The 11697-nt window shown below is 47.7% G+C and overlaps 1 protein-coding gene across 1 annotated transcript in view; it reads right to left on the bottom strand.

The window, feature by feature from the left end:
* The window catches only part of SLC4A5 (solute carrier family 4 (sodium bicarbonate cotransporter), member 5), a 104248-nt gene extending 101859 nt beyond the window's left edge, over window positions 1–2389 (bottom strand). Inside the window, exon 1 of the mRNA XM_006760019.2 lies at window positions 2303–2389. The gene's annotated coding sequence lies outside the window, so the exon portion shown is untranslated. The remainder of the gene's footprint in view (window positions 1–2302) is intronic.
* Between the last annotated feature and the right edge of the window lie 9308 nt (window positions 2390–11697).

Genomic DNA, 11697 nt, shown 5'->3' with positions numbered 1-11697 from the left:
CATTGTGAATAATTAAAAATTTTAAGAATTAAGCAATATTTTCTGTGTCACAGAGCCAGGCATGGTGGAGCCAAGATTAAAATTGGAATCTCCCTGATTCCTGGATCCAAGGAAGGGAGGGAGGAAGAAGAGGACAGAAAGAAATGAAGACATGAGAGATGGGAGGAGGGGTGGTCTGGATAAGCCTCCCACTTCGGGGTTCCAGGCCCTTCCTAAGGCCTAGCTGAATTCCTGACACCCCCAATGGCCCTATAATACCCCCTTTTCTCTTCAGCTACCTTCAGTTGATTTGAGTTACTCGTATCCAAAGAGTATTCACCAGTACCACCATCCACAGTAAAATGTTACCTAAGGAATTGTGTCAGCTACACCAGCCCCTCTACTGTCCAACTAGCCACCGGTTATTTTCCATCCATCTTTAGATCATAGATGGTATTGGTGGGAAACATGGCTTCACAGGGAGAGATCAGGTCAAATTATCTTCTGTTCTCAGTCACTTAAGGGCCCCATTCCACTTTACTGCCCCTGCCAGCAGCCTGGAATCATACCTGGGGTCCCTGGGTCCAAACCCGACTGTAAGGTTAAGGACTGGGTGCCACACCCACAAGCAGACACTCGGGGCCCCTGCCCAGCAGCCTTCTCATCCCCTGCAGCAAGGAGATGGAGGTACAGCCAACCTTACGGATGGCCAGCACATTTTGACCATCAAAACCCTGGTGACTGAACCACCTGCCATTGAACACTCCCCCAACCCCCATCCACAGGGTACATCGACGTGGTCCAACAAATCCACTTTGTTCCAGATGTTTGCATAGACACTGGAAGCAGAACAAATATTTCAATTTCTAGGGAAGACGGGCATAATATGTCCTTAGTGAGATAATAAGCCCTCACGATTAGGCATCGCGTCTCTGGAAAAAAATGAACTAGGTCGTGCCATGTTCATCAGCCTTTTGAGAGCTTTTTCTTCCATCCTATCTTTTAAGCCATTTGACCTTATTATCTCTAAGAAAATGGGACTAGCCCAGCAACGCACCCAGTGAGCCCCTCTGAGAGCCCAAAGTAGTTCATTAAAGGGCTCATCTGGGGTTATTTTATAAACTGAATTGACAAGAATGACATAGGGCAGCAGTTCTCAACCTGTGGTTCACGACCCCTTTGGGGGTCGAACGACCGTTTCACAGGGGTTGCCTAAATACATCCTGCATATCAGATATTTACATTACAAATCATAACAGTAGCAAAATTACAGTTATAAAGCAGCAACAAAAATAATTTTATGGTTGGGGCTCACCACAAAATGAGGAGCTGTATTAAAGGGTCGTGGCATTAGGAAGGTTGAGAGCCACTGATATAGGATCATGCTGGGTTTTTAAAAGCTAAGCTAGAGCCCGGCCAGTGTGGCTCAACAGTTGAGCATTGACCCAGGAACCAAGAGGTTAGTGTTGACCTATGATCCAGGAGGTCACAGTTTGATTCCCAGTCAGGCTCGATCCCCAGTAGGGGGCGTGCAGGAGACAGCAGATCAATGATTCTCCAGTCATTGATGTTTCTATCTCACTATACCTCTCCTTTCCTCTCTCTCTACAAATCAATAAAATCATTTTAAAAGTATATTTTTTAAAAAATAAAAAGCTAAACTAGAAGCTAGAGAAAGGCCACCCTCCCAACATTGCACTTGCACCTTCCCCTTCCCCACCCCCCACTCCAGGCATGCCCCAGGAGAGGAAAGACAAAGCAAGCAAACAGAATAACCCTAAGCAAACCACCAGTAACAAAACCAGGTACTGCATTCAAGACCTAACCTCAGAAATGGGTAATGAAAGGAGGCCAGCCATGATTCAGTTACATTAACAGATGTGATTTATTTTCCCATAGTTTTCCTGGAAAGAGGCAAATCGCAGGGGTTTTTCCTACTTTATAAATATTTCAGCCAGTCTCATACATTTGGCAAAGACGATAGAAAGGCACATGCCTAGAAGAAACGATTCTCAGCTCCAGCAGAGGAGAACCAAAAAAAACCTAACTCACCAGGGTGTGGGAGGGAATGAGTCTCCTGTCATTTCTATTGGTGTGGCGTGATGTTTTGTGTCCCAAACCAGCAAACTCAAGGCACCAGGTGACTAATACATCTTTTTTAAGGAGAGGCAAATGTCCAATGGTCATTGGGAGCATTTACCCAGCTTTCGTGGTGTTTTCCTTCTCTGTGCGTGGAGCTCAGCCTGCGCTCTCACTGCGAAGCACGTGTCCCTTGTGTGCCTAACCTGTCCACTACCCCTGAAGCTCCGAGATGCAAACTTACCTCCACAGTCTTAGCACCAGGAACCACGACCCAAGTCTCCGGAAGGCCAGACTCCCTCGCTCTGTTGCTGTTGGATGGCAAGAAGGACACACTGTGATTTCTAGGCTGAACAGTATTTGGGGCATAGGAGATTGACTTGTGGGCTCGTGGCGGCCAGCCATGTGACCAGGGTGGGGGGAGGGACAGTCCTGCAGGGTGAGCCTGTTGGCTAACAGACCGGCGTAGTGCAGGGTCTTAACAGAGCTGGCCGCGATCATAGGCAGATGTCTTTGCTCTAAATTTCTTTTTGGATTTTAACTTGGTGGTATTTTATTTTATTTTTATTCATTTATTTTTTTTAACTTGGTGATCTTTTTATGGGAGTGTTGGGTCTCAGCCTGGATTCTGAAGGGTTGGTTTATCTCCCTGCATAGTTTCTATTCCAGATACTTTTTGGATTCTGTCTTGCAGGGATGTTAGAGGTGGAGGTCTAAGAGTCCTTACAGATGATCCAGCCCCACCCCAGGGTCACCCATTATTACAGACAGGTGGTGGCTTATCCAGGAGCCTGCAGAGGCCTGGGTCTGGTCTTACTTATTGAGGTAACCCTGATGGCTGGCACCCAAAATTACAACTTCCTTGAATGTCTTTAACCCGTAGATCGTTCCATTTGAGAACTGCTGAGGAGCCAATAGTAGACCTTACCACATTGTAGGTGCCTAAATATGCACCTATCAGATTGGGACATGGCTTAGAAGTTTGGCAGCCTGTACTCATGATCAATGAGTTTGTATAAACATGTGTACTTATGTTTCTTATCTTTATCACAATCTTCATTAAATACTCCAAGGTTATCTTTTTTGAGGGAACAGGGGAGATCAAAAGCTGGAGAGGTCCTGGATCTCAAAGACTTGAAGACGTTTCAAGACCAGAGCCTTGTGAGTAAACTTCTAGTTCACTTCTGCCTCCCCACCCACATGGTCCGTGCTGGCTTCCTGCTAACAAAAAGGGAAGTAGTAGTAGTGATGGTGGAAATGGCAGAGGTGAAAGTGGTAGGTGTGGCAATATGGTAATTGGGCATAAACTGAGGTGGTGAGGTGTAGATGAAGGTGGTGAGGTATAGATGGAGGTGGTGAGGTGTAGATGGAGGTGGTGTGGGGTAGATGGAGGTGATGAGATGTAGACAAAGGTGGTGAGGTGTAGATGGATGTGGTGAGGTGTAGATGAGGTGGTGAAAAATAGATGGAAGTGGTGAGATGTAGATGGAGGTGGTGAGGGGTAGATGGAGGTGATGAGATGTAGACAAAGGTGGTGAGGTGTAGATGGAGGTGGTGAGGTGTAGGTGTAGGTGGTAAGATGAAGATAGAAATGGTGGAGGCAGTGGTGGTGGAGGAGGAAGAGATGGGAAGACCTCTTAAATGATGGTGTAGGACAGTGATGGCGAACCTTTTGAGCTCGGCGTGTCAGCATTTTGAAAAACCCTAACTTACTCTGGTGCTGTGTCACATATAGAAATTTTTTGATATTTGCAACCATAGTAAAACAAAGACTTATATTTTTGATATTTATTTTATATATTTAAATGCCATTTAACAAAGAAAAATCAACCAAAAAAATGAGTCGGCATGTCACCTCTGACACACGTGTCATATGTTCGCCATCACTGGTGTAGGAGATTCATGTGACCTGCTGCGAGTACATAGAAGTATAAAACGGTAAAGCCTCCACATTAGGAGTCTAGTGAACCTTATTCTGTCCCCAGAGCTGTGTGACCCTGGAGCAGAGCTCCCACTTAATAAATAGTGGCTTGTCCTGACTGGTTTGGCTCAGTGGATAGAGAGTCGGCCTGCGGACTGAAGGGTCCCAGGTTCGATTCTGGTCAAGGGCATATATACCTTGGTTGCAGGCACATCCCCGGTGGGAGGTGTGCAGGAGGCAGCTGATCGATGTTTCTCTCTCACCGATGTTTCTAACTCTCTATACCTCTCCCTTCCTCTCTGTAAAAAATCAATAAAATATATTTAAAAAAATAAATAGTGGCTTGTCATGGGGAACTCCCCTCTCCCCAAGCACTTTCCCTTCCCTACTAAGTAGAAGCTTCTGTCCTTTCTGACGTCTTGAGAAAAGTACTCTCTACTCCCTTCTCAGGTGTAGGGTGAGTGGCTGGTGTGTTTGAGGAATTGGGGGAATGCCATGGTCCTGTGCCATGACTCCTCCTTCTGAGAACCACCTGCCCCAGAGAAGGCCTGAGCTGCCCCCCTCACCCCCACTCTTTGCAGTAAACTTTCCAGGACAGGTTCTGAGCCAGGTAGGGAGTCTTCCAGTGCTAAGGAGATCAGCTTAATTCTAGGGGGGAATTGGGAAGCTCGATTGTTATACATCCTAAACCAAATCCTCCCATCAGCTTCACATGTTATAAAGCTATCTTGATTTCTAGCTGTCTGACTTTTATATCTTATTTCTCATTTGATTTCAAGCATAAGGGAATGATTGTGAGTAAATATCATCCCCAAATCCCAAAGCCAATGGATCAATCAAAGAACCTGCATGGAGTCGATGGGACTAAATAAGTCGTCGGCAAACTGCAGCTCACGAGCCACATGCAGCTCTTTGGCCCCTTGAGTGTGGCTCTTCCACAAAATACCACGTGCGGGCACACATGTACAGTGCGATTAAAACTTCGTGGCCCATGTGCAGAAGTTGGTATTCCATGTGCAGAAGTCGGTATTTTGTGGAAGAGCCACACTCAAGGGGCCAAAGAGCCATGTGTGGCTCGCGAGCTGCAGTTTGCTGACCACTGGACTAAATGGTATCTAGGTTTCCTTCAAGCGCTAACAGCCTGTGGTTGTTTGAATCTGTGTCTCTGCAGCATGACAGACATTCGTGGAGCTGGGGTGAAGGTTGAGACTCTTAGTGGACGACTTCCCAACTTCTCTCTTCCTTCCTGCTTTTCAATCCAGTGAAGACCTTGAGTCTTCAAACATCGTCCTCTTCCCCCTCCATAGTCCCTCGTGGCTTCATGTACTGCCACCTCCAGTCTGGACCCCACTGTGCTGAGCCGGCACGGCCATGGGTGAGCCTGAGAGGGGGCCGTGAAGGATTTAGAAAGGACAGACAAGAGAAGAAGGCCGAGGCTGGGTGGGACACTGCTCTCTGAGGGAGAAACAGCGCCACGGCCTGCAAGCCGAGTCTTTATTTTATAGCCAGTTTCCACGAGGCAAAGTAAGGGCATGGTCACAACGTCCTCGTGGGTTTCCAGTGTACTCAGTTACATGCACCGGATCAAGCTCTGTTTACTTGCTGCACCTCCCCCAGCCCATATCACTCAGCCACATGGGACCAGAGGTTCGGACCATAAGGTCAAGCTTACAACTATAGCCTTTGGCTGTAATTGTGCTGGGACTTGCACATGGCCTTGCCACGAGAGGATCAGCGTGCCCTCTCATTAGTCCCAGGCTTGAACCTGTCCAAACGCCGTAGCCGCTCTCCACACCCCTCCAGGCCCCTCACTGATACCCGTAACCTCGTGTTACTGCCTGTAAACCTCTTGGTCTAGAACAGCCCACTATTAACCTTCTCATCCTGCACTCAGCTACCTTTCATCTCTGGAGAAAGCCTGTCTTCACAGGGAGAGAACAGAGCCAAAACAGAGTGGCAGAGGGGTGCGTGCGTGCGTGCGTGTGTGTGTGTGTGTGTGTGTGTGTGTCTGGGAGATGGTAGTATGGGAGAGAGTGAGACCTGGCCCCATGATGCCGATGACCGACTCCATCCCTGCCCCCCCACCCCTGGTTTGGCTCCATGAGGGGAAGACTATGGAGAGAGGATCCCTGTTCTCGCCTCTCCCTCCCCCCCGGCCTCTTTCCACATTACTGCCACGGAGGCTGGTTCGCCAGCTGGTTTTAAGCACCAGGGTAAATGCTTGGGGCTTTCAGTCCTTCCTCGCACCAGAGTGGTCAGCTCAGACCCATGTGTTGGCTTAGGAGAAGGGAAAAGATTGGACCCTATGGTTCTTCGTCAGAGGTGTTTTGTATTCGGCCATACCTGGGGACACGTTTGGTTGTCACACTGAAAGGAGAGTTTACTTGCCTCTGGTAGGTAGAGGCGAGGGATGCTGCCAACATCCCACATTGCACAAGACACCTGCACAAGGCGTTACCTGGACCCCAACTGGCAATAGTGCTGAGGTTGAGAAATCCTGGATTAGATTGTTCACCCCTCTCTAGCTCTAAGCTCTAGGTTCCCTCTAACCCAGGCCAGAAGAGCACTCCACATAGGTCACCTCAACCAGGGGCTCTGTAGGAGGGAGGAGGGGCAAAGAGCCTTGGTCATTTGCAGCTTTTGACCTCTGTGCCTCCATTTCCTTTAGAGACCCGGCAGACAGGGGTGGCTACTCACAGGGACAGGTTTCCTTCCATCTCCTGGCCAATGCCAGCTGAGCCCCACCTGGGTTTAACACATGGCAGGGTTTAGGCAGGATCGACCGGGGGCCCTGGCATGTGGTGGGGGGCAAGGTTCCCTGAAGAGAGAACGAGCTCGCTACCCGGGAGAGGCCTGTGAATTTCAGGCCCGGGTGTTGGTGGGCATATGGGTTCACTGAGGGCCCCAGCAGGCTTATCTAGAATTTACCCACAAGACTCACTTCAGTATGTGTAATTTTTGGCTCTCGGAATGTTTGCGCCAAGCTTTGGCGGGTGGTACAAGACTAGCTGTCCCAGATTCTTGTCGACTTTAGCGGCTTTTGAACTGTATCCAGGGTTGAGGGAACATACTGTGACGGTGTCAAGACCGCACAGGAGGGCAAAAAGAAAAAGATGAGATATATTATAGGGAAGCTGAGAAGGCCAAAGAGGCCAGGCTCAGATTACACGGTGGACGGGTCCTCTCCATGCCCCATGTCACCTACCCCCTGAGCATGGCTGTGGCCTGTGGCCAGCCAGCAACAGCACAGACCTCTCCTCACTCTGTACCAGCCAAACCGCACATCCTGCTCTTCCTCTATCGCAGCGGTTCTCAGCCTGTGGGTCGCGACCCCTTTGGCGGTCGAACGACCCTTTCACAGGGGTCGCCTAAGACCATCCTGCATATCAGATGTTTACATGACGATGCATAACAGTAGCAACATTACAGTTATGAAGTAGCAACGAAAATAATTTTATGGTTGGGTCACAACATGAGGAACTGTATTTAAAGGGCCAGAAGGTTGAGAACCACTGCTCTAACACCTCAAGCTCATTTCCACCTGTTTCTATCTCTCTCTCCCTCTTTCTTCCTCTCTGAAATCAATAAAAATATTTTAAAAAATATATATCAAACAATTATTATTTTCAAAAACCAAAATGCCCCTCCTTAGTGCTTAACTCTGCTTTTGTCTAGATGGCATTTCTACTCAAAACCACATTATGTATTTATTTGTTTACTCATTTATTGTCTGTTTTCTAATATTGCAGGGATTTTGTCCTGTTCACTGATGTATTCCTGGTACCTAGATAGAGACTCACAAATGGTTGTGTTCAAATACTGGCTCTACGTCAGCCTGCGGACTGAGAGGTCCCAGGTTCAATTCCGGTCAAGGGCATGTACCTGGGTTGTGGGCACATCCCCAGTGGGGGATGTGCAGGAGGCAGCTGATCGATGTTTCTCTCTCATCGATGTTTCTAACTCTCTATCTCTCTCCCTTCCTCTCTGTGAAAAATCAATAAAAAAATATTAAAAAAATAAAAATAAAAATAAAAAATACTGGCTCTAGCCCTAGCTGGTTTTGCTTAGTGGATAGAGCGTGGGCCTGCGGACCAAAGGGTCCCGGGTTCGAATCCAGTCAAGGGCACGTACTCGGTTGCAGGCTCCTCCCCTGGTCCTGGTCGGGGTTAATCAATGTTTCTCTCTGTCTTTTCCTCTCTTTTCCACTCTCCCTAAAAATCAATGGAAAAATTTCCTTGGGTGACGGGGAAAACAAAACACAAATACTGGCTCTATTAACAGTGGGGTCTTGGATAAGTTCTCTCTTTCTCTCCTCTCTCTCTCTTCAATTTCTACCACTGAAAAAACGGGAATACTAATTATATCTACCTTGAATTGCTATGAGAACTACTAGCGTATATATATAATCTTAGGTTAGTGTCTGGCCCCTGGGAAATAATTAGTATTAACTAGCAATATTATTATAATTATGGCACTCCCAGGAGGCTCACGGCACGTCTATTGTGAGGAGGTGGGAGAGATATTCCTGGCAGTTTGCAGGAGTGGAGCAGTCATTGTTACTTCTCAGGGAACCAAGACTCCCCCTGGCAGGTCCAGAACCAGGCGCCTTTCCTTCCTCTGCGCTGCCCTCTGCTGCCCTCTGGAGGCCTGAGGTGGAGGCTGGCAAAGGCGGACTGTTACGGACGCGACAGGCGCTGTATTTCCCAGAGAAGAATGAGGCTTTACCACTGGATGGAAGACCCTTTACCTAAGCGGGCTGGCCCCCCAAGGCTGCAAGTTTGGCCTTTGACAAAGCTGCCGCTGGAGGAGATGTGTTGGGAATAACTGAGGTCTCAGAGGAACTGCAGGTACTTGGGAACTCATCCCTCAGACAAGCCCTGGGAGAGACCCAGCGCTAGCTCACTCCTCCCTACCCAGGCTGTACTTCCCAGGCCCCGGGACCGTTCTCTGGTCACCTGTGCCTCATTTCTATCAGTGGGTATGTGATCGAAATTGTCAACCTGAAATGAGAGTGCTGTGGGCCCTCTGGGGGTGATTCATTAATGAGAACCTGGAAACACCAACACTGAGGAAAAGATATAATGGGGGGGAAGCTATAAAAACAGTCATGGGGATAGGTAGGGAATGTAGTCAATAATATTGTAATAACTAGGTACTAGTATGGCGTCAGGTGGGTACTAGACTCACTGGGGTGGTCACTTTGTAAGTTATATAAATATCTCATCACTTTATTGTATACCTGAAACTAATATAATATTGTAGGTCAATTATAATTGAAAAACTTTTTTAATTAAAAAAAGAGATAATGGGGAAAATATTTTATTTTCAATAGTGACAAAATTCCTAAAACATATAGAAATAAACTTATCTAGAAATGCACATCTGATCTGAGGATATATGATAACATTTTGCTAAGAAACATAAAATAAGGTATCATATTCCTGGATGGGAAAACTGAATAGGGCAAATATGTTAAATATTCAGAACATTTTTATACATTCTAAATGCAATTTCAGTGACATTTGGGATGCAAATGACCAAAAATCATGATTAAAATATCAGCTTAGAATTTATCGAGCTTTTACTCTGTATCTCATAGGTTTATGATCAGGATAAAATGGTCTAATATACATAAAACATTAGAATAGTGCTCGGCGAGTGTAAGCACTCATTTACAGATGAGCTACGTGCCCTTGAACTGGGGGCCCTTTGGTCCACAGGCGGACGCTCTATCCACTGAGCCAAACCAGTTAAGGTTTGAGTAAAGGAATCTTGACGGGCTCCTGTCCTCAAGGCTGTATACAACCATCCCAATGATGTACTTCAGAGATAATACATTAGCAGAAACACAGAGCCCCATTCTTCTGATAGGGACATAGATCTCAAAAAGCTCAAAAGCAAACGTTTCTACATTTGAGCCAAGGAAACCCAGGGCCAGTTGATTCTGGTTTGGGTAATGGTAACATTGGAGAACATACTGTCTCACCCATTTCCTGTGCCAACATCACTCATGCTGATGTATCTCCTTTGTTGCTATGGCCACCATGGCTGGTCAAAGAGCAGGGCAGGGAAGGAGAAGATGTTTGCCTGTCTCCATTGCTAGGTCTAAGTGCTCCATTACTGCCTCTCTGGGAAGAGGCACTTGACTGGAAGGAGAGTGAGCGGGCACTCGGTCAAGCCACAGCCACTTAGAGCGCCTGCCGTAGATGGGGACACAGGCTCTCCTTAGCTGGGGTCAAGGGGGAGAAAAAGCATAGCTGGTGGGTCATCGGGGTACTCCTGCGAACATCCCCCGATCATGAGCTCAAGGCTCAGTTCCAAGTCCCCCGGTGACTGCTTAGAGCAGCGGTTCTCAACCTGTGGGTCGCGGCCCTTTCACAGGGGTTGCCTAAGACCATCCTGTATATCAGATATTTACATTACGATTCATAACAGTAGCAAAATCACAGTTATGAAGTAGAAACGAAAATAATTTTATGGTTGGGGGTCACAACATGAGGAACTGCATTTAAAGGGCCCTGAAGGCTGAGAACCACTGGCTTAGAGGGAGGGTGGAACACCCTGCCTTGGGGACAGAGGGCTCTGTATTCCTAAGCCAGAATTCCATGAAGGGCTGGGTGACCCTTTCTGGGAAAACTAATCGATCTCCAGGTTCCCGACACGCACGAACTGCACAGCCTGTTACATCCAGGGAGACGGATGTGGACTGGTTCCGGGGCCCCTCGGGCATCCCTTTCCTCTCATTCCCTAAAGAGCCCAAGAAGCAGTGAAAGGATGCCAGCTTAGCTGAAGTGGGGATTTTTACGCAAGTCCATGCCTGGTGGGCTCTCAGGAGCCTCCGGGAAGATGCCCTCAATAACCGGATTGAATTGGAAGAAGGGTGAAGTAGGCACAGGACCAACCACTGTGAAAAGCATGGACTGAAGGGAGGTGGTCAGACCTCCGTGTGGAGAATATAACCAGGCATAGGTCTCAGCCCCCCACTGCAGGTCTGGTGTTGCACTGACGTGCAGGCATGGACACGCTCCCCCCTCTGAAGGCAGGGACAGAGGAGCATAGAAAGCGACACTGCTACAGGACAACCTGGCCACTGTCCTACTTGTCCTTTCCTATGTAGGAATAGCGATGGCTTCATTTAAACAGATTGTCCCTTATCTTTGCTCTCTAAGTCGAGCACAGGCCTTTGGCAAAAAGCGATCAAATTCTGACCTGACCCTCAGTGGGCTGGGGAATATTCTCTGTATTTGGTTCATTTACTCACATCCCAGACCAGCACCCACAAATCCGTAACTCAATAATTAAAATCCACTCTACTCACCCGTGCAGTGGCCCGCTGCTCCTGTGCCCTGAATCCAATTCCTTTGGGGTGAGCCTTGAGGATGGAATCCACCCACCTCTCCTTTTTCCTACCTCTGCAATTAACATAGCCCCTCCTCTGTGGCCTCACCAGCCATTTTAGAACCAGAAGGTCTTTGTCTATTCATAGACACTGTAAAAGTAACATTGGTCTTATGCTTTTTAATCTAATTTCAGTGTCTTCCATGATTCTCATTGGTTTATCTAATCAGCATGTCCTAGGGAGGTTTATTACGGCCCCGTTCGCTTGTCCAATCACCATGGAGCCAACGAAGGCGTTCCCTGGGTAGAAGGGGCTCCTCTAAAATAGACAGCGCTCAAGAAACGTGTCAGACTGTTCGCCTCCTTGCTCCATGGGCCTG

Source organism: Myotis davidii, unplaced genomic scaffold (assembly GCF_000327345.1).
Source record: "Myotis davidii unplaced genomic scaffold, ASM32734v1 scaffold1477, whole genome shotgun sequence".
Taxonomy (NCBI): domain Eukaryota; kingdom Metazoa; phylum Chordata; class Mammalia; order Chiroptera; family Vespertilionidae; genus Myotis; species Myotis davidii.
This window is presented reverse-complemented; position numbering and strand designations above follow the sequence as displayed.